Below are 22,835 nucleotides of genomic sequence, written 5' to 3'. Positions count from 1 at the left end.
TTCCTGCAGCAAACAAATATCCCCCTGGAATAATAAACTCTACCAGACCTAACCTAAACTAACGTATTTTAACCATCCTCTTATTTTAGTGTGCTATATAAGAAATAAATTAATTGATGATCACAATAGATCAGATCTACGGTATGAAATTTGTTTAAAAATTTTAAAAGAATAGTCGAAAACTTCAGAATGCAATGTGTAAGGGTTTTAGAGATCCATCAAGAAAGATTCACGGCCGTATAGCTTATGATATTCGAAAAAGCTGATCTATACTTGAGGATAAAAAGGTGCTCCCTGGTAAACATTGGATAATCAGACGTTGTATGATGCATTGATAGACAGACATATAAAGAAAACTATCTAGCGCACTGCTTCCTTAGGCCAACTAACGTACTGTAATTGTACCACGCAGTGAGGTACGTAGCACAGAAGGGCTGGGAAAAAAAGGACAGAAAACGGATTGTACGCATGCGCTGCCACTACCAACATGGCTCAGCAGATGGTCGGCTAGTTCCACGGCGTAAAACTCCCCGCCTCTCGTGTGACGACATCAGCCGAACGCAGCCTTGTGCGCTGCGATTGGCCGGCGGCAAAAGTTTGAATTGAATAGAAAACTGTTAGGAGTGGAGCGCATGAGAAACGAAATGGAGCTGCTATTAAAACAGGAACAACTTGAGTAAAAAAATAAAAGCCTCTCGGAGAAAAGAAATCTGCTTTTATCAACACTAAAAAAAATCCCGGAAGGGAATATTTTGGGGGTAAGTGCGGGAAATGTTCAGTTTGTTTGCCGCCGTCCGATGGAAACTAATCCCCTTTGTAAATAAGATGGAACAGGCAATACTGAATTATACAGGAGTAATTTATTGATTTAGCGTATTGGTGGTTTACAAGAATAAGCGCCGCAGTTGTATTTTTTTTTTATCCTGCATCTCTTCTTATTGCCTCATTTTCTCATAGAATAGGTGAAAACATGTCAGACTGAATTGCCATTAATGTATTCTTATTGTTCGTTTGTCTGATGACTTTACTCAGGGGACTTAATTATGCTAGAATGCATTAAATTGGTTTCATTTTTTTGCAATTGAAAGTCGTTACCTTTTTCTGTAAGCTGTGATGTTAATCGAAACTCATTGTGAGACTCTATCCTTGATCGATATCTTTGTTATTTACCAGTGTGAGGGTGGGCTACTTGTGGCTCTGTAAAGATTGTTTGAAAAAATCCAGAAAATTCACTTCAACTTGTGGATATCTACATAAACATAGCACTTACTTCTTTTAATATTTCTCTGTTGAAATCATTTTTTTTTTAATTTTTTTTTTTACTCCGTCATCTGGCTGCTAAATATCTATTTACAGCATTCGAATTATTCGAGGGAAAGCTACAGATGTGTTGAGTTACATGATGTTGGCCTTATGGTACATATTTTCATATTATATGCATAATGAATTTACCTCTAGACTGAATTATTTTTCTTCTAGCTCATTTTATTATTCACTGTATTCAACTGTTGTAGTCTGTAAAGACCCCTAAAGTCATTACCCTTATATTAGCTTATTTACCTTTTAGGTATAGCTATTAAGTTAGTGGTGCAGTGTTTTATATCCATATTATCCTGCTTAAAACACCTTGTGATGGCCTGTTTGTTAATAGCACTATGTAAAATAAAGATTGATTCCAAAGTTGCAGAGCGTGAACATCATTATGTGCTCTAATGGCTAAGGAGATTGCCTTTTTTACCACAGTTCTTAAGAGTTCACCTCTTGCATCGTGATACGGAGCATCTTACTTCATAAATATGTAATCAAAGTGTAACATCTGGAAACTTGCTTTGTTGTATCATTGCATTTAGTCTTCATAAGTAATCATTTATAATTACAGCTGCTTTAAAAGCTGCAAGTTCACTGTCTTCTACAAAGAAACCCCAAGCCAAAAAGGAAAAAAAATGATGTAATGTAAATAATACAGACCCTGTTGTCAAATTAATGAATTTTTGTTCATCAGATTATTTGCCTGTTTGGATGTGATTAATAGTATATGGTGCAATGGTTAAAGCGGCAGTTTCCCAGTTCAAAATACCAGGGTTTGAGTTCCTGCCCGGTGACCCTGTGGAGTTTGGATGTTTGAATTATTTAACAATGGCTTCTTTGCTGTGTGTGTGTGTGTGTGTGGACATGACTAGGATTCCATCATGGATTGTTTGTTTGTTCGTATTTAAGGATACTGGAATAGGTTCTGACTTCATTGTAATACAAGGAGATGTTCCAGAATCATCTGCCATGTTATGCCATTCCCTTAAAGTGCTTTGAAGAGCATGGCATTGGCATGGGTCAATTGAAAAAGAATTGTTTCTGTGTAGCACGAAGATGGCAAATTGTGTGTCGGTTAGAGATGCCACTTTTAATGGACTTGTCAATGTGGCTTCTGTTTTTAAGGTGATTTGCTTGTGGGAACAGGTATGCAACTATGGTTTATGTGCCAGCACTTTTGGGTAGTACCTTGAAGGGTAAATAGAAATTTAATATTTGAAAATAAAGATTATGTTGCAGAGCAAAGGCAACAATGTATTATTTTTGGAACTTGTGTACTAAACGTACGGCAGTGTTACTTGTGTACTAAACGGATGGACAGCATGACAAAGGAAAACAGAAGTGTTTTGATGAATTCATAACATTTATTGGGATAAAAAAAATATAGAAATTAATATGAATTAGAATAGTATACATACATACAATTGTTTTGAGTTGCATTTCTATAAGGTTTCCCCCTACCCATTCTAGTGTTGGGCTCCGTGGGGAGGTTTCACTGCCGTCCGTTTAGTACACAGGTACCTTATTTTTTCATCCAGGGTTGGCAAGTAGCTTTCTTTTTTTTCTTACCAGGCAATGTCCAGGCTATTAAATATTAACTTTGACAGTTCCGTCATTTGTTGGTGTTATCAAACAAGTGTGTGAACATGTGATACCTATGAGGATAATGAAAGATTTGTCTGTTGCACTTGCATTAGGTCATTGGCGGAAGGAGTGATAAGTGATGAGAACTCTGCTTCCCAGCCATTACTGGCTGAACTGTCTCGCGTGTAAAATAACTAAATACATCTCCAAAATGTTTTTCTGTTTATCCAGACAAGTCATTTTTGTTTTACTTTCTCGATTTTCGAGTACACTTTTAATTTGGGGGGTAGATCTTTTTTGGCTCTATGAAATACAGTAGTTGGTCTGCTTGTACCCATTTTATTATTTATTATCTGCAATAAGATGCTGCAGATGTTCTATCAGACGGTTGTGGTGAGCGCCCTCTTCTATGCGGTGGTGTGCTGGGGAGGCAGCATTAAGAAGAAGGACGCCTCACGCCTGGACAAACTGGTGAGGAAGGCAGGCTCTATTGTTGGCATGGAGCTGGACAGCTTGAAATCTGTGGTAGAGCGACGGGCGCTGAGCAGGCTCCTGTCAATAATGGAGAATTCACTGCATCCACTAAACAGTGTCATCTCCAGACAGAAGAGCAGCTTCAGCGACAGACTGCTGTCACTGTCCTGCTCCACTGACAGACTGAGAAGATCATTCTTCCCCCAAACTATGCGATTCTTCAGTTCCACCTGGGGGGGTAAACGTTAACATTATTCAAAGTTATTGTCTGTTTTTACCTGCATTGTTATCAATCTTTAATATTGTTTTTGTATCAGTATGCTGCTGCTGGAGTATGTGAATTTCCTCTTGGGATTAATAAAGTATCTATCTATCTATCAGGTCAGTTTGTCTTAACATATTTTTTCCCCCTACCAAAGTAAATCATTAAATTGATTCTTACGTTTTTGTTACACTGTATTCTGGTATTTCCAGCAGTAATGGTAAACTAAAATACTTGACAAGTATGTCCATCATTCCTGGTTAAATGAGATGGGAAGGGCTGGTCAATCGTCACAAATAGCTCTTTCCTACCATCTTTTTTAAACTTCTCAGAAATGATAGCTGAGTTTTGTTTTGTTTTTTTAACATTAGTGTGGAGGGTGATGAATTTGAAAATTTAAATGTTCTCTCCCATGTGTCATGTTGGCTCAGTTCATATGATGTATCTAGTACAGTGCTTCCCAAACACGATCCTGGGGACCTCCTGAGGCTGCAGGTGTTTGTTCCAGCCAACTTCTGTGTTCAATTGAACTCCTAGCCTAATTAACACTAGAATTACCAGAGCCTATGAAAAAACTCGTAGATCTGTCCCACCTTGAATTGCTCCTTAAATCCGTTCGCACCTCTCCACCAGCGTCTTTTGTCCTCTAAATGTGCCGAAAAAGACAAGCTGAAAGCAGCCGGCTACTCCATCCCCCCACCGACTTAGAACGTGCACAGACTTCTCCCAGCTTATGCCTTGATTGATTATCTGGGAGTGAAGTGGAGTTTGAGTGGAAATAATGATCGTTATTTGGAACACACGCATTTCATGTGTGTTTCGTTTCTACAGTAATCTGTATAAAAACATTGTTAAAACAGAAACGTTTTTCATGTTTTAGTAGTAAATGACAAAAAGTAGGCATAAACTATATAATGTATGTAGACATGAAGTGTATAATGTGTGAAGCCTGAAGACCAAATATCAAAGAAACACTTTCACAAAGGGTAACTGCATTCTTGTACCATTGCTTGCGTACTAAAGTGTCAGCAGGCACTTTTCGTGGCATTACACATATTTTTTGAGCATGCCCTCTGCACACTACTTGTGACTTTAGGCTGTAGGAAGTAAGTAAATAAATAAAGGTAAATAACATTGCTTTTGAATATTATTTACCTATTTACCTTTATTTATTTACTTACTTCCTACAGCGTAAAGTCACAAGTAAAGTGCAGAGCTTCCCATATACATATACAAAGTACAGCGATGGCAAAAGTGCGATGTGCATTCTTCCTCCAATGTAGAAGGGTTGTCATGATCTGAGTTTACCTCTGTTATAGCGCGTCTATGTGAAATGTTCATGTTCAAAACATGTACCATATGTGGCACATAAATTGTTCATAAAAATTGTATACAGTGATCCCTCGCTATATCGCGCTTCACTCCATCGCGGATTTTATATGTAAGCATATTTAAATATATATCATGGATTTTTTGCTGGTTCGCGGATTTCTGCGGACAATGGGTCTTTTAATTTCTGGTACATGCTTCCTCAGTTGGTTTGCCCAGTTGATTTCATACAAGGGACGCTATTGGCAGATGGCTGAGAAGCTACCCAGCTTACTTTTCTCTCTCTCTTGCGCTGACTATCTGTGATCCTGACGTATGGGGATTGAGCAGGGGGGCTGTTCGCACACCTAGACGATACGGACGCTCGTCTAAAAATGCTGAAAGATTATCTTCACGTTGCTATCTTTTGTGCAGCTGCTTCCTGAAACGACATTCTGCACGATGCTTCGCATACTTAAAAGCTCGAAGGGCACGTATTGATTTTTGACTGAAAAACAAACTCTCTCTCTCTCTCTCTCTCTCTGCTCCTGACGGAGGGGGTGTGAGCTGCCGCCTTCAACAGCTTTGTGCCGCGGTGCTTCGCATACTTAAAAGCCAAACAGCCCTATTGATTTGTTTGCTAGAGATTGTTTTCTCTATCTATGTGACATTCTGTGCTCCTGACACGCACTCCTTTGAAGAGGAAGATATGTTTGCATTCTTTTAATTGTGAGACAGAACTGTCATCTCTGTCTTGTCATGGAGCACAGTTTAAACTTTTGAAAAAGAGACAAATGTTTGTTTGCAGTGTTTGAATAACGTTCCTGTCTCTCTACAACCTCCTGTGTTTCTGCGCAAATCTGTGACCCAAGCATGACAATATAAAAATAACCATATAAACATATGGTTTCTACTTCGCGGATTTTCTTATTTCGCGGGTGGCTCTGGAACGCAACCCCTGCGATGGAGGAGGGATTACTGTATAGGTATATAAATAGCAGTACCATTAGTGTTAACATACTGTATAAATCGGGTCTTGAAACCCATAAAATCAGACCCTAACTTGTACGCCCGTTCAAGTCTTCCCTCCTCCAATCTCACACCAACCAGTTTCTCAGACGCATCGAATTTTGTTGCAGCAGCGTAGTTACCAATTTCTTTTGCCACTTCAACGACTTTTAATTTAAAGCTAGCTTCATATTTTCTTCTGATCGAACACTCCATTGTGGATAAGGGATGCTGTTACGATAAAGGTGTATGAGGGTGTGAGATACAAAAAACACAAATCAGTGCAAACGTCGAATCAGAATAGTTCAGGTATTACCGTGTGGTCACGTAGGCAGAATACATAGAAATAAAGGGAGTGTGCTCTGTGGTTACTTTTTCAGGTGGGTGTTAGCATATCATAATCTCTTGGACCAATAGCGTGAGTTTTCTGCATTCAACTTATACAACCAACATTATAAAATACCAGAAATTATACAGTAAAAACAAGTCCGACTTATCCGTGAGTATATATGCTAATTTTGATGCACACTGTCTGTCTATCCTGTCTGTCTGTCAGTATATGAATGAATATATAAATTTAGTGAAAATAGTGTAAACTTACTATTCTGAAGCAGATATCAGGAACAGGGTGCTATGTCATTGCCACGTGCAAACTGGCCACGTGACTCTGTCCTCCTATGTGTCCATCTAGCATATGTTTGGGTATCTGGGATGAAAACAAGCCCATGTTAACTCCGTCTTTGAGGAGACAACTCTACACACACATTGTGCATACATTAGGGAATGCGTTGTAACAGTCAAAACTTCAGTTAGGTGCTCTAAACGGATTTTTTTTTTTTTTGTTCTTTATTTCGCCTTATACAATTTCTTGTATTGTTAGTTTTCGCATACCCCATGGGGTCAGAGCGCAGGGTCAGCCATTGTACAGTGCCTCTGGAGCAATTGAAGGTTAAGGGCCTTGCTCAAGGGCCCAGCAGAGTAGGATCTCTTTTGGTAGTGACGGGGATTCGAACCGGCAACCTTCGGAATACCAGCGCAGATCCTTAGCCTCAGAGCCACCTTAAAAAAAATTTTTTTGACTACTTTTGGACATATGCCTGGCGTGTTTGTATGTCAAGATACAAGTCCAGTGACATAACTAAAAATGGAGTTGCTCACTTTAGGTGGCACTTGGCACCATTAGAATTGTAAAATTCCAGAAACCTATTAATTATGAAGATTTTAGATATTTCTCTACAAAGACAACTTCATATACCGGAGAGATATGGTAAGAATACTGTGATGGGGACAAAATGTAAAAATCACAGCTTTTTATACAGTAGGTAAAGTCACATTGGACACATCTCTTTATACTTGGTGTTTGCTTTGTATTTTATGTAAAATTTACCTCATGTTGATTTTCCATAATTTTTTGCTGCTAATGATGCACATATACATTCAAACCAAAAATTAAGTGTGATCCTTACCAATCTCTTTTGCTTTAAATATTTTTTAAAATAGATAATATAAGAGCTGAAATAATGTTTAAATGCCTCTCCTACAACATGATGCTTGAAAAGTAGTTCTATTTGTACCTCTAAGCAATTTTATATGTGATACAGTTTAATAATACCTTATTGTGTCAACTTTGTGTAATTGTGTGTATATAAAAAAAAAAATCTCTTTATTCATACAGTCAGTGTATAAATATAAAGTTGCATTCCTCATTATGAAGTTTGGTTTACATAGAAAATTACTTCCATTTGTCTATCACAATTCAAGACATTAGTCCTACTCTCAAACTCAGAACTTCTTATTGACTAGTTGATCGTCCAGGGCTGCCAAAATATTTTACTGTTCTCACTCAAACAGTCATGAAGATTTGTAGTTGGCTTGTTAGGAGTCAGTGCTTGGCACAGAAACTGAATTATTGTTTCCATGCAGGATGTCTTCGGGCCCATTTAAGTGTACAGCAAAGTAAATTGGACGTATCACTGCTTTCATGGAATAAAGGAAATATTTAATTTGTCACTTTAAGGCCTCCTTCCGCCAGTTTTCACTTGGCTTTAAGAAGTCCAGTTGCATTCAGTTTGTGTTTTTACGGACAATAATCTGTTAATGATCGTTTCCATAAATGTTAATCCTGGTCCATAGTCTTTGAACATTTTTTTTTTTCCAGGATTACTCTTTTTTTTTTTTGTGCAAAGGACTTTTCCCTCTTTTAGGTTTTCTATGCTTAGCTGTTGCCATGCAACACACATTGAAAATTTTAAAAATTGCTTATTTTTTCATGGGGGATGGGTGGTTTGGTTTAAACTGGTATATTTTGTCATTTAAAAGTTCTTTATAAAAGAAAGATCGATTGCAGTCCCACAGTTGTCTGTCTGTGTAGGAGTAGTACTGTTACAATTTTGTTTTTTTTTGTAAGTTACCTTAGTAAAAATATCAGAATAGTATGCATATTTTTATTTTTTTATATTGTGAGCATTCATTTATTAGGAATTAATCTTTTGCAGTACTGAACAGTGAATGGATTTATTTACTATACATGACTGTCAGTTTTATGTTTTCTGAAGATGTTAGTTATGGAACTGTGCTAGATGCATACTTGTTTCAAAGTAGATGTACTATGGCTGTCGCTCACCAGTCAAAGAATTGTTAGGACTGAGTACAGAGGCTGCCTTTTGACCCATTTAGATCTATGGGGAAAGTAAACTGGATTATCACTGCTTTCATAGGTCATTTGATCTGCACTGAACTTACAAGTTAAAATGTACTTACAGTAGAATGAAAGAAATGTTACTAATAGGCAAGCTGTGTTCTAGAGCAGGGGTCCCCAACCCCCGGCCCACGGCCCACTACCGGTCCGCAACGGTGCAGAGAGAGGAGAGAGACCAAGGTGAGAGACTATTACAACAAAGTATTTTTATGGTCCCGACAGTTTCCCCATATGACATGAGTCTATAGAAATCACGTTACTACGAAGTACATTCAACAGATGCTTTCATTACAACGAAGTGACCTTGAACTGCTTGAACGAATCATCCACAGAGCAGTTAGATCTGTGGTCGTAGCTCAGTTGTGCACGTTTGCACAACGATCCCCAAACAGAAACATTTTCTGTGGTTTTCATTGATTACTTTTGCTTATTGCTTGTCAACATTTGAAAAACATCCATTGGAATTTAACTCATTGTCACCCTCCTATAGAAACGGCAGACACGAAAAAAAGATAGCAGTGTTAATGTTTGTGATGTGCAATCTGTTGGATTGGCAAATGTAAAGCATATGTCTTTGTTATATGCAAAAAAGAAGAAAAATCTCAGGTTGCAAACGTATGCGAACTGCTTAATAACTTTAATAATAGAAATGTTATGAAAATTGTATATAAAACTGCCCCCCCGACCGGTCCGTGGAAAAATTTGCATCTAATAAAGTGGTCCTTGCTGTCAAAAAGGTTGGGGACCACTGTTCTAGAGGACTACCATTGTTTTTGTTGCATTCACCCTCTTAATTAGAAGCTAGTTTAAGCTTGTGAAAAGTTATTGTCTAGCTGAATTTAACTTTTTGTTTAGCTGTTTCACATTCCAAATTATGTCTGTCTGTCTCTCTTTCTATCTCTATATCTCTAGTAGATACCCTACTTTGGCTATTAAGAGAAGTATAGGTTGGCTAAAAATGTAAGATTTAAATTAATTGTAGTAGAAACCAGAAGGGTATTTGCGAGATATGGACACTACCCAGTGACCTGAGACAAAGACTGGACTCCTTCAGTACTGTGTCTCTTCAGAGAACCCTTGGGTACTGCTGGTTTGACTGTGTTGCTCATGGAGTCCAAAATGAGGCACATTACCTACATTGTGAGTGAGCGTCAAGTATGGCACTAAGGACAAGTGGCGTGATTACCCGAGGGTGATCCGGCTCGCAGGATCCTCATTGTTGAAAACCCGAGTGGCTGGACCAGTCCAAGGGGACACCCATGTAACACCTGGCTTGCAGCAGATAGATGATCTTTTCCGGAGAGTGGGACTGGTCTGCGTGTCTGCCTGGGGGGTTGCCAACCACAATCCAAAGCTGTTTCGTTGTGTGGTGGGTGCACCACGTCACCTGTGCGTGCTCCCTAACCTGACCTGTAGTTGTAACGATGTGCTTAATCAAATTGTATGTCTGAATGGATGCTACAAAATTCTGTACAAATACCTGCTTCTCTGCAAGCACATATTATGCAGATTAGAACAAAAGTATTTTCCTATGTAGTAGTAGCAGTTTCTAATATCTGTTTATAGTATTAAAATATGTATACATAATACAAATTCCAGACTAGTTACGTGGAGTTAGCATGTTTTTCCAAAGTCAATTTGGTTCTGACTCTGCAATCGATTTGATGTGCCTGAATTGTATACATATACCCTGACCTCCATCCAGGGATGGCCTCCGTCTTGTGTGCATTGAGGTGAGGCTAATATTCTTGTTTTTATTAATTTAAATGAGGAGATAACTAAAAGTGTTGCATTTTCAAATAACATGTAATTCAATGATTTTTTTTTTTCTCCATGTTTTCAAAGTCAGCAAAATCACTACAGAAATATGGACTGATTCAGAAATGTGATAAAGTGTAATGTGTTAAAACAAAAAGTAAAATATGTGTAAATATATGTGTATACATACGCAAAATAAAATTAAAAAAAAAAAACTGCTAAGGGTTGCCTGTATGTCACACAAACTCAGAAAACACTGCGCCATGAATCTTGATCTTAGTCTCAATTGAGAGCTTATGCTGGGATGCACAACGCAACTTAGACATATGAAATTGAGGTTCTGGTCTTTCTCATGGCCTTGTGCTGTGGTTAACAGGAGAAACACCATGATGCGGGCACACAGCATTGCTGACAGGAAAAGATCCTTGACGAGCTCTGCTGACAATGAAGCACATTACACAGGCTGACTGATTGTTTTCATTGCAAGTGCCAGTCATACTGATCAGGCAAAAAGTTATACAAGACCAAAGAACTGAAGGTGTGGACTTCCTCCACCATGTTATTGGGCTTTGGGGTCTTTCACATGCCGAGTGGCGTAGTGGCAATGTTAACGTGGCATATCTGTCAAGAAAAGAGCCAATAGTGACATTGGGTGGCAGTGAATGACATTGCAGCGATCTCGGAGGATTGACCTGAGGTGCCATGTTTCCTGAGATGTGCATCAACCTCCTTTCTTTGAGAAACAGAGGTCTGAGTGTTGCAAATATTCAGTAAAAATTAGACACCTTTAGCTAGAGGGAATGCCATAGTAAAAGGACTTGGAATCTGTGGTGAGTTTACCAGTGTCCTCAACAAATCATACATTCAGTATCAGGAGAAACTACTGTGTATCCTTGGCTAAAAGGCCATCAAAGAAACTCTTAAGCACACACCGAAATGAATGGCTTATATAAGACTGAACACTGGCATGGGATTCAAACCTAGGTCCTTAGAGTTACAAGACAGCAGTGCTAACCATTGTACAACCACGCCATCCCAATAGCACAACAGAAATGGTTAAAAATGAAAAAAGCATTAAAAAAAAGTCTTTTCAGGCCTCCTCTGGAAAACTTAACATCTTTGGTTGCCATACTGGAATTAACTAGAGAAGTGTTATTAGGCTATCTTTTAGGACTAAGATGTAAGAAAAGGTTGACTGAGCTGATTTATTTAAGCAAATGGAGTTTACTGGTAACAAAATAAGATTTTAAAATTTTGAAGGAAATAAATAAGGATAACTTCCAGCTTTTTAATTTGATGGTCTCCCCATGTCCAAGTATTATGTATGTTACTATTTAAATATTTAAAAATGTAAGTTTTAAAAATTCTTTGCTCATCTTCACATCATGCTGAGTCTTGGAGTTTGGTGTTGCAGTCATTTTGAGCCAGAAAATTCAGCTGCCTGAGCAGAGCAGCTTGCTTTCATCCGAAGTCGTAAAGCCGGAGTGGAGCCTGAAGCCTGATTCATTCTTCACTAGTAGGCAGACTTCCACAGCTTTTGCATGCACAAGACAATATAGATAAGAGACAGCAGATAAGTAAATTCCATATAGAGGGTCAGTTTTTGATCTTGCAAACTTAACTGAAGAAGCAAAACAGCTAACATTATGTAATGTTGGCTAAAATTAGTTGTTAAGACACCTAGCACCTTAAGATTGGTCAACAATGTTACACATAGCTATTGAGCTTCTTTGGTGCTTGCTGCTAGGAATGACCAAGGTCACAACCACTCTTTTTGAGTGACGAGACAATGAGTCTTTGTTGATTCAGAAAAGTAATAAATTATTGTACTAAACTGCCATATTGCAAAAATTCCTTAATTATTTGTATCCAAAAGTGCTGCAAATGTATAGTTCCCTTGACACAATTGCAGCTTTTACAAGCATTCCATAAAGAAATAAACTACAGTGGAACCTCGGTTTACGAGTGTTTTGCCAGACGAGCTAAAATTTTTAATAAATTTTGACTTGATAAACGAGTGAGGCCTTGCAATACGAGTAGTATGTATACGCTTTGTCTGCTGAGCGTCATGTGATCACAACTGAGCTGATGGTTCTTCTCTCTCTCTCTCTCTCGCTGCGGGATTGTGGGCAATCCTCTCCTATTCTCCGTCTGAGTCGGCGTGCCTCACTCATAGTCAACATCCATACGAGCGTATACTATTTACTACAGCATTGTGACTGTGTGTGTTGTGACGTGCAAGTCCCCGTCTTGCACCCCAAAACACGAAGCTGAGTCTCAGTACTTTAGCAACACCAGCTTTATTCAGCTTGAAACAGCAACAGCACGGTTATTTATTGTAGCGGGATCTGCCACTCTCCTATACACAGACACAGCAGTCAGGCAGGGTCGTGGCCAACTAGTACTGTGCCCTGCGCATTTATAATGTTCCTTGTTCCTTGTATCGCCCATCGACGGCAGGCGCTTATAGCATGTTCGCGATCTTTTCGGATTCGCTTTTACGGGGAACTGCTACAGCGCTAGGAGACTGCAATTGCTTTGGGACGCTCTTCCGCATGTCGTCCCGTTGGGTGGAATCCCACAAGAGTTTAGAAACTCCCTCACACCAGCCATGATTCTTTTCAAAGGTAAAGTGCAGGTTAATTTGTTTTATGTATTTTTACTTTATATTTTGTATTAATCATTTTTATATGAATAGTTTTGGGTTGTGGAACGAATCATCTTGAGTTTCCATTATTTCTTATGGGGAAATTCACTTTGATATACGAGTGCTTTGGACTGCGAGCATGTTTCCGGAACGAATTATGCTCGCAAACCGAGGTTCCACTGTATAAGGACAATGTACATTTACATATGTGATATTAGGCTTCACATAAACCAATTGAATTTCCTATCTCTATCGCATCTAAATCTGAGGCAAATAACTTTGGTAAGCTAAAGAAGATAAGATGAAACTGGCACAATTTTTTTCAGGGTTGGCATACTTTCTAAAGCACTGGACGAAACAAAGACAGAGGTAAGTTTTCTGCAGTGATGTTTCTTCTGGTAGACTATGAACAGCCCTATGCAGTATGTTCATTACACCCAGCAGGAGTATTTGTGATTACCTTCTTCTGAATGAGTACAATACAAAGTGTTTTTTTTTTTTTTTTTTTATTCTCACCTGTTTGCATTTTGAGACTTTTACATGCAAAAAAATAAAAATACTACTGCAGTATTTTACAGATCTGTTTTTTCACTTCCATGATCTACATTTTTATTATTTTGAATTCTCGGCTTATCTTAATTAGTAAAATGTTTAGCCAGAACCCATCCCAACATTGTCATTTTTTTTTAATCATACCAGCACTCTGTAGTTTTTTCTAAAGTTTTCTTTGTGCCATGAAGGCATCATTTTGAATTTGATTGTCTCATTCACTCTTAAGCCTATAATCCCTGACTGTTGTTTAATGCTAAAGGCCTTCTCATTAAAGCAAATGGAAATAATTCTGTCATAATTCTGATTTTCTTTTATTATAATGCCCTAAGACCCCACTTTTAAAGAGTCGTGTCAGCTAATATGCCTTGTCACATAACTAGTCTGTCTTACATAGTTGCTAGCTTGACACGCAATACCTGAAATAATTAGGTGTACCTAAACAGATTTAAGCCAGGTTAGATCAGGTTGGGGAGAATGCACTGGCTTGCTGCACCCACCACACAACAAAACAGCTCGGGATTCCAGTTTTCTGTCCCACACTCCGGAATTGACCATCTAAGTGACGTAGCCAGGACTTACGTGAGCGTCACCTTTGCTGGTCCAGCCTCTTGGGTCCACAACGATGAGGATCATGCAAGCCGGATCACCCTCTGGGAATCGCTCCACATTGCCATAATTGTCATAATGCTCTACAATGACACAGTCAAACTAGCGGTACCCAAGGATTCTCTGAAGAGACACAGTACCGAATGAGTCACTGGATAGCGTTCATGTCTGTTAACAATACTGTATAGCAAAACAGGAAGCACCAGGGCTCTAAAGACTTGGACCTTTGTCCTTTTGCAGAGATATCAGGAGCGCCATACACCCCACCAGAGACATGAATGCCATTGCTGAAGTAAGTAAACCTCTCGACAAGGTTGACATTCTCTCCACAGACAGACACACACACTGCTGATGGCTGTGCTCAAGAGGTCATTGAAGTCCTGATCTTGGTTTTTATCAGGACACTCACAAGCCCAGACACTCGGACCCCTCGCTCAGTCTCTGTCAGAGCCCCAATCAGAACCTCCATTGACTCCGCAAAATTCCCAGCATTGTCAGCAGAGTCAAAATCAGTGACTCTTTCTTCACCAACAGATGCCCCACAGCCTCTGGACCCCACAACCCTGCCCAACACCCAGTCCATGTAAGCATTGAACAGAGTAGGAGCAAAAATAGACCCCTGATGAACTTCAGAATCAACTGGGAAAAATGCAGATTTTCTCCCTCAACTCTGCACAGCAGTCACAATACCAGTGTACAGGCCGGCCATGATATCCAGCATGGGGGAATCCCACGAAGTATCGGGATTTTTCACAGGGCAGCTCGATCAACTAATTTGAACGCTGTATGAAAATCAACAAAGGCTGCAAAGAAACTCAGCTGAAATTTGCGTTTGTGCCCTCAGTGCCAGGATGTGGTCGATGGTAGACTTCTTGGGTGTAAAACCAGACTGCGCCAGTCGCTAAAGGGTGAGCAAGTAATCACTGATCCTATTGAGGGTGACCCTAGCAAGGACCTTACCTGTAACCGAGAGCAGTGTTATCCCACTGTAGTTGCCGCAATCCAGGAGATCACCCTTCCCTTTCCAGATAGGGATGACAAGTCCCATTTTCCAGTCCGTCGCCCAAATGAAAACAAAGATTGCTCGCAATGCCAGAAGGACATCTGTAAATGAGATAGAAAGTAGATTATGCAGACTTTGACTTAACACTGTGATGAACCTGTGAGACCCACAGGAGCTGCTTTTGCGGGCTTGTCCACAGTTGCCAACTGGCTATTAATTGCGAAAGCCACAATATACAGTAAATTGTACCCTGCTACTGCCTGTTTGACACCCCTGAAGTAATAAAGCAAGTCTGCCTTTGACCTGCCTGCTCTTTTACTTTGCTCTCTATTCTCACCCTGTCACTATCTTACTAACTAACCTGAATTCTTCCTGACCTTTAACCACTCTGCTTGTGCCTGGTTGGAAGTAAGACATGTCACAGTACAGTTCCACTGCAGGACTTCAACCGAGTGTTGCAAACTGGACCCATGCAACAGTGTCATAAACAATTCATAATTTGTAGATGCACAAGTAAAATAAAAATACTAATTATAATGTAGCGAAGTGCACATATGTGGCTCACAAATATTTTAGCTGCTTGTCATGACTGCTTTAAAAGCTTGCTGCCCCAAGAAGAACATGTGCACCAAACTGTCAGTAATAGACTGAAAAATAGACAGTGGCGCAGCTGCTTGAGATTTTGGTGGCTGTCATATTTAAATAATGGTGGCCCAAGTAGAGCTAGAAATTTTTTTTTTTTTTTTTTTTGGCTTTTGGCATTTGTTCTTGCGGTGGATGCCAATGCAGCCATTTAATAAAATATAATAAAGCACTTACAAATGTACATGTAATGTCCAGAATCGTTAACCTAAGTCTGACTCTAGTCAAATATTTACTTGTTTTTTTATTTGAATGTTCCATCCTTACTGTTTAGCTAAGTTAAAATCCCTGGTGTTTACCTGTTTAATGTCTTTTTAATGTCTGTTTAATTATTTAAGGACTGGGAACACTGAAAAGGGGTACAATAATATTTCTGAAGTATTTTACTTCATCTGAAAATTCCATCCCTACAGTTGAATATAATAATAAAACTGCATAAAAATATAAAATGCTATATTGGTTTATAACTTACTGTAGAAGCAAAAAAGAGGCATAAGTGATGTTGACTAATTGCACCCCTTATTTGATAAATTATTTAACGGCTATTAAGTACAGGCATACTGCCTCAAAGGTAGAATATATATTCAGTAGTTATTAGATTTGCATTGTTAATATGACAAATTGTTTTTAGTAGTATGTTTCCTTGTTTCATTCACTGCATAACAATGGTTAGCATTTTTTTTTTGGTGAGAGTAACCATTTCAGACCTAAATTAAACTGTTTTATTAACAGTTACTTACATAGTCTGATTAGGTAGCCACATCAGTGCATTAACCTTTTTGTGCAGGCCTTTAATGTTCAGTAAAATATGAGTGTCTTCTCAAACTGTCTTTGCATTCTCCCTGTTTAGACTAAAAGAAAGTAAAAGACAAAGCTCAGCTTTGTATGGCTGTGTCACGAATGTATTGTAGTTCAACTTAATGTGAACTGACACATGGGAAATAGAGAATGTCGGATTGTAATAGACAGCAGACAGTCAACAACTGGAAAGGGCAAATTCTGAGGGAGGCAATGTCCATTAATAAGCAATTAAAATGGTTAATGGTATTTTAGGATTTGTAATGCTTGAAATTTGTGCATTACAAATCTAAAGATGTCATGCTTTAAACTAAAATGCTTTGTAGTTTTGGTTCTGTTATGAAAAGGACTTTTTTTTTTTTTTCTTTCTTTCTTTCTTCTTCTTCCCCAGTGAGCTCATTGGGCATAGATGAAAGCACTGAAGTGTTTGAAAAAACATTTCTTTGCATGGAAAAATGTAAATGCTTGGATCAAGTTGCTTGGTAGTATATTTAAAAGTAGCATCTAAAAGATGAGGCACATTAATTAAATGGGAATCAATCTGCTATGTTATCGTAAACATTTCATGACCTACTGAGCTTTCAATTGTGTATTTTGGCCTGCAATTTTTAGCTCTCGACTACCCAGAAAAACTGGACTCAATTTAGTCACTAAGGATTGGGAAGAGTCACACTTTTTTTAAAAAATGGAAAAGGAAGATAAGAGCTAGTCCTGTGTGAACCCATACTGTAGACATCAGAGGTAGCAGTTTTATTGACTTTTTTTCTGGGTAAATTTAGGTGACTGATCACAACACCTAGCTGCTTACTAACAACATTACCAAACTGTGCATTGATATGTGTATTTTAATTCCCTTTTTTTAAAAGTTAAGTTGTTGACATTAATGTTCTGATTATTCTGAAGAGTTTAAAGGTACTGAACTACTAGTTGAAGATTCTTGCAGGTCTTGTACAGTTTTTTTCTTATCATAAGCAAACACTGTGACTCCGAAAACTAACGTTACATGTTGGAGTGATGGAAACCTGAACAATACACAGCCACCTCCAAGTGCAATAAAGGAATATATTTGACTGAGCTGTAATTAAAATAGTATAACGATAAGTGTTTAAAAAGGTAGGTGCTTGTTTGTTAGTATTTTGTTATTGTGCTTTTACCAGATTTTAATTCAGTATGTTTGAGATACATTTTAAAAATAAGTGGAATTTTACAGTTGGTTTCAGTACACCTATCCTCCAGAATATACCTTTTTGTAGTGTGGCCACCTGAATTTTTCTCTGGATTCCAGATGTGGTCACACTATTACACTGTACACATGCACATAACATTTATTTATGCTCAATTTGTTTTAACATCATATTCTAACATTTACCCTTTTTAATCACTTCTGAAGATTTCCTATAGAAAAGGAATGGCACCTCAACATAAACCCTAAAATCCATTTTAATGATCACTTTATGTAGGAAAACATTTACAGTTTAAGTAATGTTCCTTTGCCTGCATATCGAACATTAAATTTCAGTACAATGATTTGAATTTTCCTGGTGTTTGTCTAGTTTTGATCATTGTCCTGGTTCTGTTGATACTAGGGGGCTCTGCCCCCTGCTCGCTTCGCTCGCCAACCCCTGGCGTTGGGGCATGACAAAGAGTGAGATGTATGAATTAGATATAGAATAGTGTGCAGGTTTGGATGATGCCTATATAAATACAAAATAGAGTGTTTGGCATAGAGTAATGTTTTATTGGAATATTTCTCTGTATACAACATTAGTAGTAAAGATGGTGTCTTGTCTTTGAATGAGTCTTCCTTGGCATGGATCATTTTTAATTTTAACTTTAATGTGAGATGAACGTCGAACACATGAGAAGGCAAAATAAAGTTGTGCATGTCCAAAAACGGGTTCAGAGAGGTAGATGCCAACCTTGTCCATGGTTTGTTCTTGTGATTTGTTGCTGGTCATGGCAAATGCAGGTTTAATGGGGAACTGTCGGTGTTTCAATGTAAAAGGTAATTCTAGGTCAGAACTCGTAAGGTCAATTCCAAGAATGAGAACAGTATTGTTAGCATGTGAATCTGAAAGAACTGTTGCTTGAATAACATCGTGTGTTATGGTGTTGACGACTAACCGTGTGCCATTGCATAAACCCTGTTTAGTGTTAAGGTTTCTTAATAGCATGATTATTGTTCCGTTTTTAAGGGTAAGGTTGTGTTGTGGTCATCCATCCGGGTTAATAGTGTTCAAATATTCTAATGGGAAATTCAGATGTTCATTGTCGTCATCAGAGTCAACTTTGTCAGAGCTTAGAAAGAGCCGTGTCTCTCCAGGAAGTAATGAAATGACCTGGTTAATAATGTGATTAACATTAATATTTTTTGGACATAATATAGTGCGTTGTGTTAACCACATATGCGAAAGCAGTATGGGCCATTGCCTTTTGGTGTCCTGTTATGTTCTCTGGTAGATGCAAAAGCAAATGAACTATTGTAGGATCTAATGTTGTTCATAAAGTTTTTACTTTCAGGCACATCCTTAGTTAGAAGCTTCTGTAGATATTCCGGATATGAATGTAAAGGAGGCAGTCTAATTTGCCCCTTTTGACAACAACGTGTAAATTCATTATTTGTATTGCCAGTTGTTTCTTCTGTGAAGTTAAGTGAATGACAATGATTGCAAATGACATTCATTAATCCCAATGAATTTTCCTCAATAGTGGACTCATTATTGAAAGCGTTGTCAGCCAACTGGCGTAAGAGTTTAGCAGACGTCTGGTGTTGATGTCTGCGACGGGCATGTTTTGCTTGTGGTGTTTGAGTGCCGCGTTGTTGCATGTCCATTATTTGTGACGCGCTATTTTTGAGTTTTAATTGATCCGCCTCCGCTTTGCGCAAAGTCCGTTTCACTCTACGTCGTGCATTGTTTGTATCGTGCCTTGTCCGTTTTTGTATGTCGGTCAGTTGAGCTTTCTGCTTTTTGAGTCCTGCTTGCTTGTTTTCTGGCCGGTCATATGCGCGTTGCTTTGCTCCCTTTTTTGTATGTCTGAGACGCAAGCTCTTTCTTTTGAAATCGTGCTTGTTTTGATGCAGCACTTTGAGACGCGCGCTGTATGCATCTACGTTCAATGTGTCTGTTCATTTGGGCACGTCTCTGTAACGGGGTTACTTGAGCTTTGCGTTTTTTGATCCGAGACATTTTTTCTCACGTATTTTCCGAAGCGCATTGTATGCGCCGCCGTGTATTCTTTTTGTTTCATTCGTGTTCGTGTGTTTGGTTCCGTTATCCGATCCGAATAGTTTTGTACCCGTGACCGTGTATGCATGACTTGTTTGTTCCTCAGCGTGCGAAATATGGATAAGTATTAAGGAGGATCGTACTCACTGTTAATATGGAGCCTTTTCTCCAGTTGAACGGTTAATAGTGCTTTATTTTAATGAGATCCACCTATGCTGCCTAGTGTGAAGGTTTTGAGATGACGTATGTTTAATATGGACGTTTCCTTTAGATATGTGGCTTTGGGTGTCACTTCTTATTGATTGGGGGGGGGGGGGTGTGTGGGTGAGGATTGTTGTTGAGCGAGCGTCTTCTTTCGTTTTGTGTTCCAGGGGCTTGTTGAATCCCCCTCTTTGTGTGTGTCCCGTCCGTTGCTTGAGGGGGGGGGGGGGGGGGGGGGGGGGGGCGGTTTTGTGTTCTTTTTTTTTTGTGTTCCTGGGGCTTGTTAAATCCCCCTCTTGGTGTGTATCCCGTCCGCCCTTTCTTGCGCCTGCGCAGTACGTCTTTTTGCAGCTACGGCCCATGGCCGGATGTGCCTGCGTCCATCATCCGGTTTAGCATTCTCGGTTAGTAATATGGATATATTTTTTTGTTTTCTGGTTCTGTATATTTGCTAATCCTCCCATTTTGGTGTTTTACTAGTTTGCTAACTACTGTGTATTAGAACCAATATCACTGATATAAATTACAAAAAGCAAAGGACTAATGACAGTGCCCTGAGAGACTCCCATGATGACCCTATTCTTCCATTAACTGTGCTCTTTGTCCATTTAATTTAGAGTAAAATCCATTTTGTAAGTAACCTCTTATAGCTATTAATGCAACGTAGTTTGTTTTATAAACAATGTCTTTATTTTTGCATAACTGGGCCCAGGCCTAATGCACGTTTAAATTTTCCATTTTAAAATCTGTAAAATGTTGATAACTGAGTGTATGTTAACATAGACTTCTACTGTTTCCAAGAAAAAGTTTTTACTTTATGGGCAGTGTTGCTTGGAATTCTTGTGTCACTGTATTGTATAGTTGGTTGACAAAAAACACAGTTACTATTATACTATAGTACAGTAATCCCTCCTCCATCGTGGGTGTTGTGTTCCAGAGCCACCCGCGAAATAAGAAAATCCGCGAAGTAGAAACCATTTGTTTATATGGTTATTTTTATATTGTCATGCTTGGGTCACAGATTTGCGCAGAAACACAGGAGGTTGTAGAGAGACAGGAACGTTATTCAAACACTACAAACAAACATTTGTCTCTTTTTCAAAAGTTTAAACTGTGCTCCATGACAAGACAGAGATGACAGTTCCGTCTCACAATTAAAAGAATGCAAACATATCTTCCTCTTCAAAGGAGTGCGCGTCAGGAGCAAAGACTCTCAGAAAGAGAGAGGAAAGCAAACAAATCAATAGGGCTGTTTGGCTTTTAAGTATGCGAAGCACTGCGGCACAAAGCTGTTGAATGCGGCAGCTCACACCCCCTCGTCAGGAGCAGACAAAGAGAGAGAGAGAGACAGAGAAAAACAAACAAGCAAAAATCAATACGTGCCCTTCGAGCTTTTAAGTATGCGAAGCACCGTGCAGCATGTCGCTTCAGGAAGCAGCTGCACAGAAGGTAGCAACGTGAAGATAATCTTTCAGCATTTTTAGACAAGCGTCCGTATCGTCTAGGTGTGCGAACAGCCCCCCTACTCAATCCCCCTACGTCAGGATCAGAGAAAGTCGGCGCAAGAGAGAGAGAGAGAGAGAAAAGTAAGTTGGGTAGCTTCTCAGCCATCTGCCAATAGCGTCCCTTGTATGAAAGCAACTGGGCAAACCAACTGAGGAAGCATGTACCAGAAATTAAAAGACCCATTATCCGCAGAAATCCGCGATATATATTTAAATATGCTTACATATAAAATCTGCGATAGAGTGAAGCCGTGAAAGACGAAGCGCGATATAGCGAGGGATCACTGTACTTATAGAAGAGTGTTGTTTTCACCTGTGTGGAGCAAATTTAAAGTTATTGTGACTCTACTGTGTCACCCAGTAGAGCACTAGTTAGAGCCGTCTGCCTTACAGATCCAGGAGGTCATGTTCAGATTCTAGGCCCATCCCATCCAGTTCAGTGTTTGTACGTTTTCCACCCTAACTCCATTCTCTGTAGTTTTCTACTGGAATTACTGTGATTTGCTCATGGCTGTTGAGTCAGAAGCAATTATTGTTACTGGAGTTGTAAATGTACAGACTCTAGCTAAATGAAAATTGTAATATGTGTTTAAAATTTCCAGTTTCACATATAGTGAGAAGTCAAGCAAAATGATACCTTTTATTGGCTATCTAAAAAGATTACAATATTGCAAGCTTTCGAGGCAACTCAGGATATAAACCAATAAAAGGTGTCATTTTGCTTGACTTCTCACTACATTCGTAATGGCTAACACGGCACAGCACCCTAGTACAATTTCACTACTAATTCAAATAAATTATTTATCCCTACTAGTCTTTTGATATACATTTAATCTTTATTTAATTTTGTGAGTTATATGTTTTGTTTTTATTGTTGGTCAATGTTTGTAACTTTAAAATGTTAAAAATAATAATAAACTGTAGCCTGATGATTCAGGTTGCCAGTGATAAACTGCTTTCTTTTCTTGTATGTTGTGTGCTTTGAGTCAACACAATAAACACACTACTTTTAAAGTTTGGGGCCATTCTTGAACCCAGAACATAGCTTTAGAAATACCATTGCCTTCCAACACAAGTGAACAGTTTCAGTGGTGCTAATGCAATTAAAAAGGTTTCTCTAATAACCATTTTGCATTATTAAATGACTAAGAATAAGGGAGTTTATCATTAGGACACTGCAATGAAGGAATGGCTGCTGAAGATGGGGCTAAGCAGCTTTTACGTGAATAATACATTAAAAATCAGCCATATCAA

The 22,835-nt window shown here is 38.8% G+C and overlaps 1 protein-coding gene across 1 annotated transcript in view; it reads left to right on the top strand.

Moving 5' to 3' along the window:
• Positions 1–584: 584 nt before the first annotated feature.
• racgap1 (Rac GTPase activating protein 1) overlaps positions 585–22,835 on the top strand; it is a 79,223-nt gene continuing 56,972 nt past the window's right edge. The window contains exon 1 of the mRNA XM_028798538.2: positions 585–758. The gene's annotated coding sequence lies outside the window, so the exon portion shown is untranslated. The remainder of the gene's footprint in view (positions 759–22,835) is intronic.

This window comes from Erpetoichthys calabaricus, chromosome 3, assembly GCF_900747795.2.
Source record: "Erpetoichthys calabaricus chromosome 3, fErpCal1.3, whole genome shotgun sequence".
Classification (NCBI taxonomy): Eukaryota; Metazoa; Chordata; class Cladistia; order Polypteriformes; family Polypteridae; genus Erpetoichthys; species Erpetoichthys calabaricus.
This window is presented reverse-complemented; position numbering and strand designations above follow the sequence as displayed.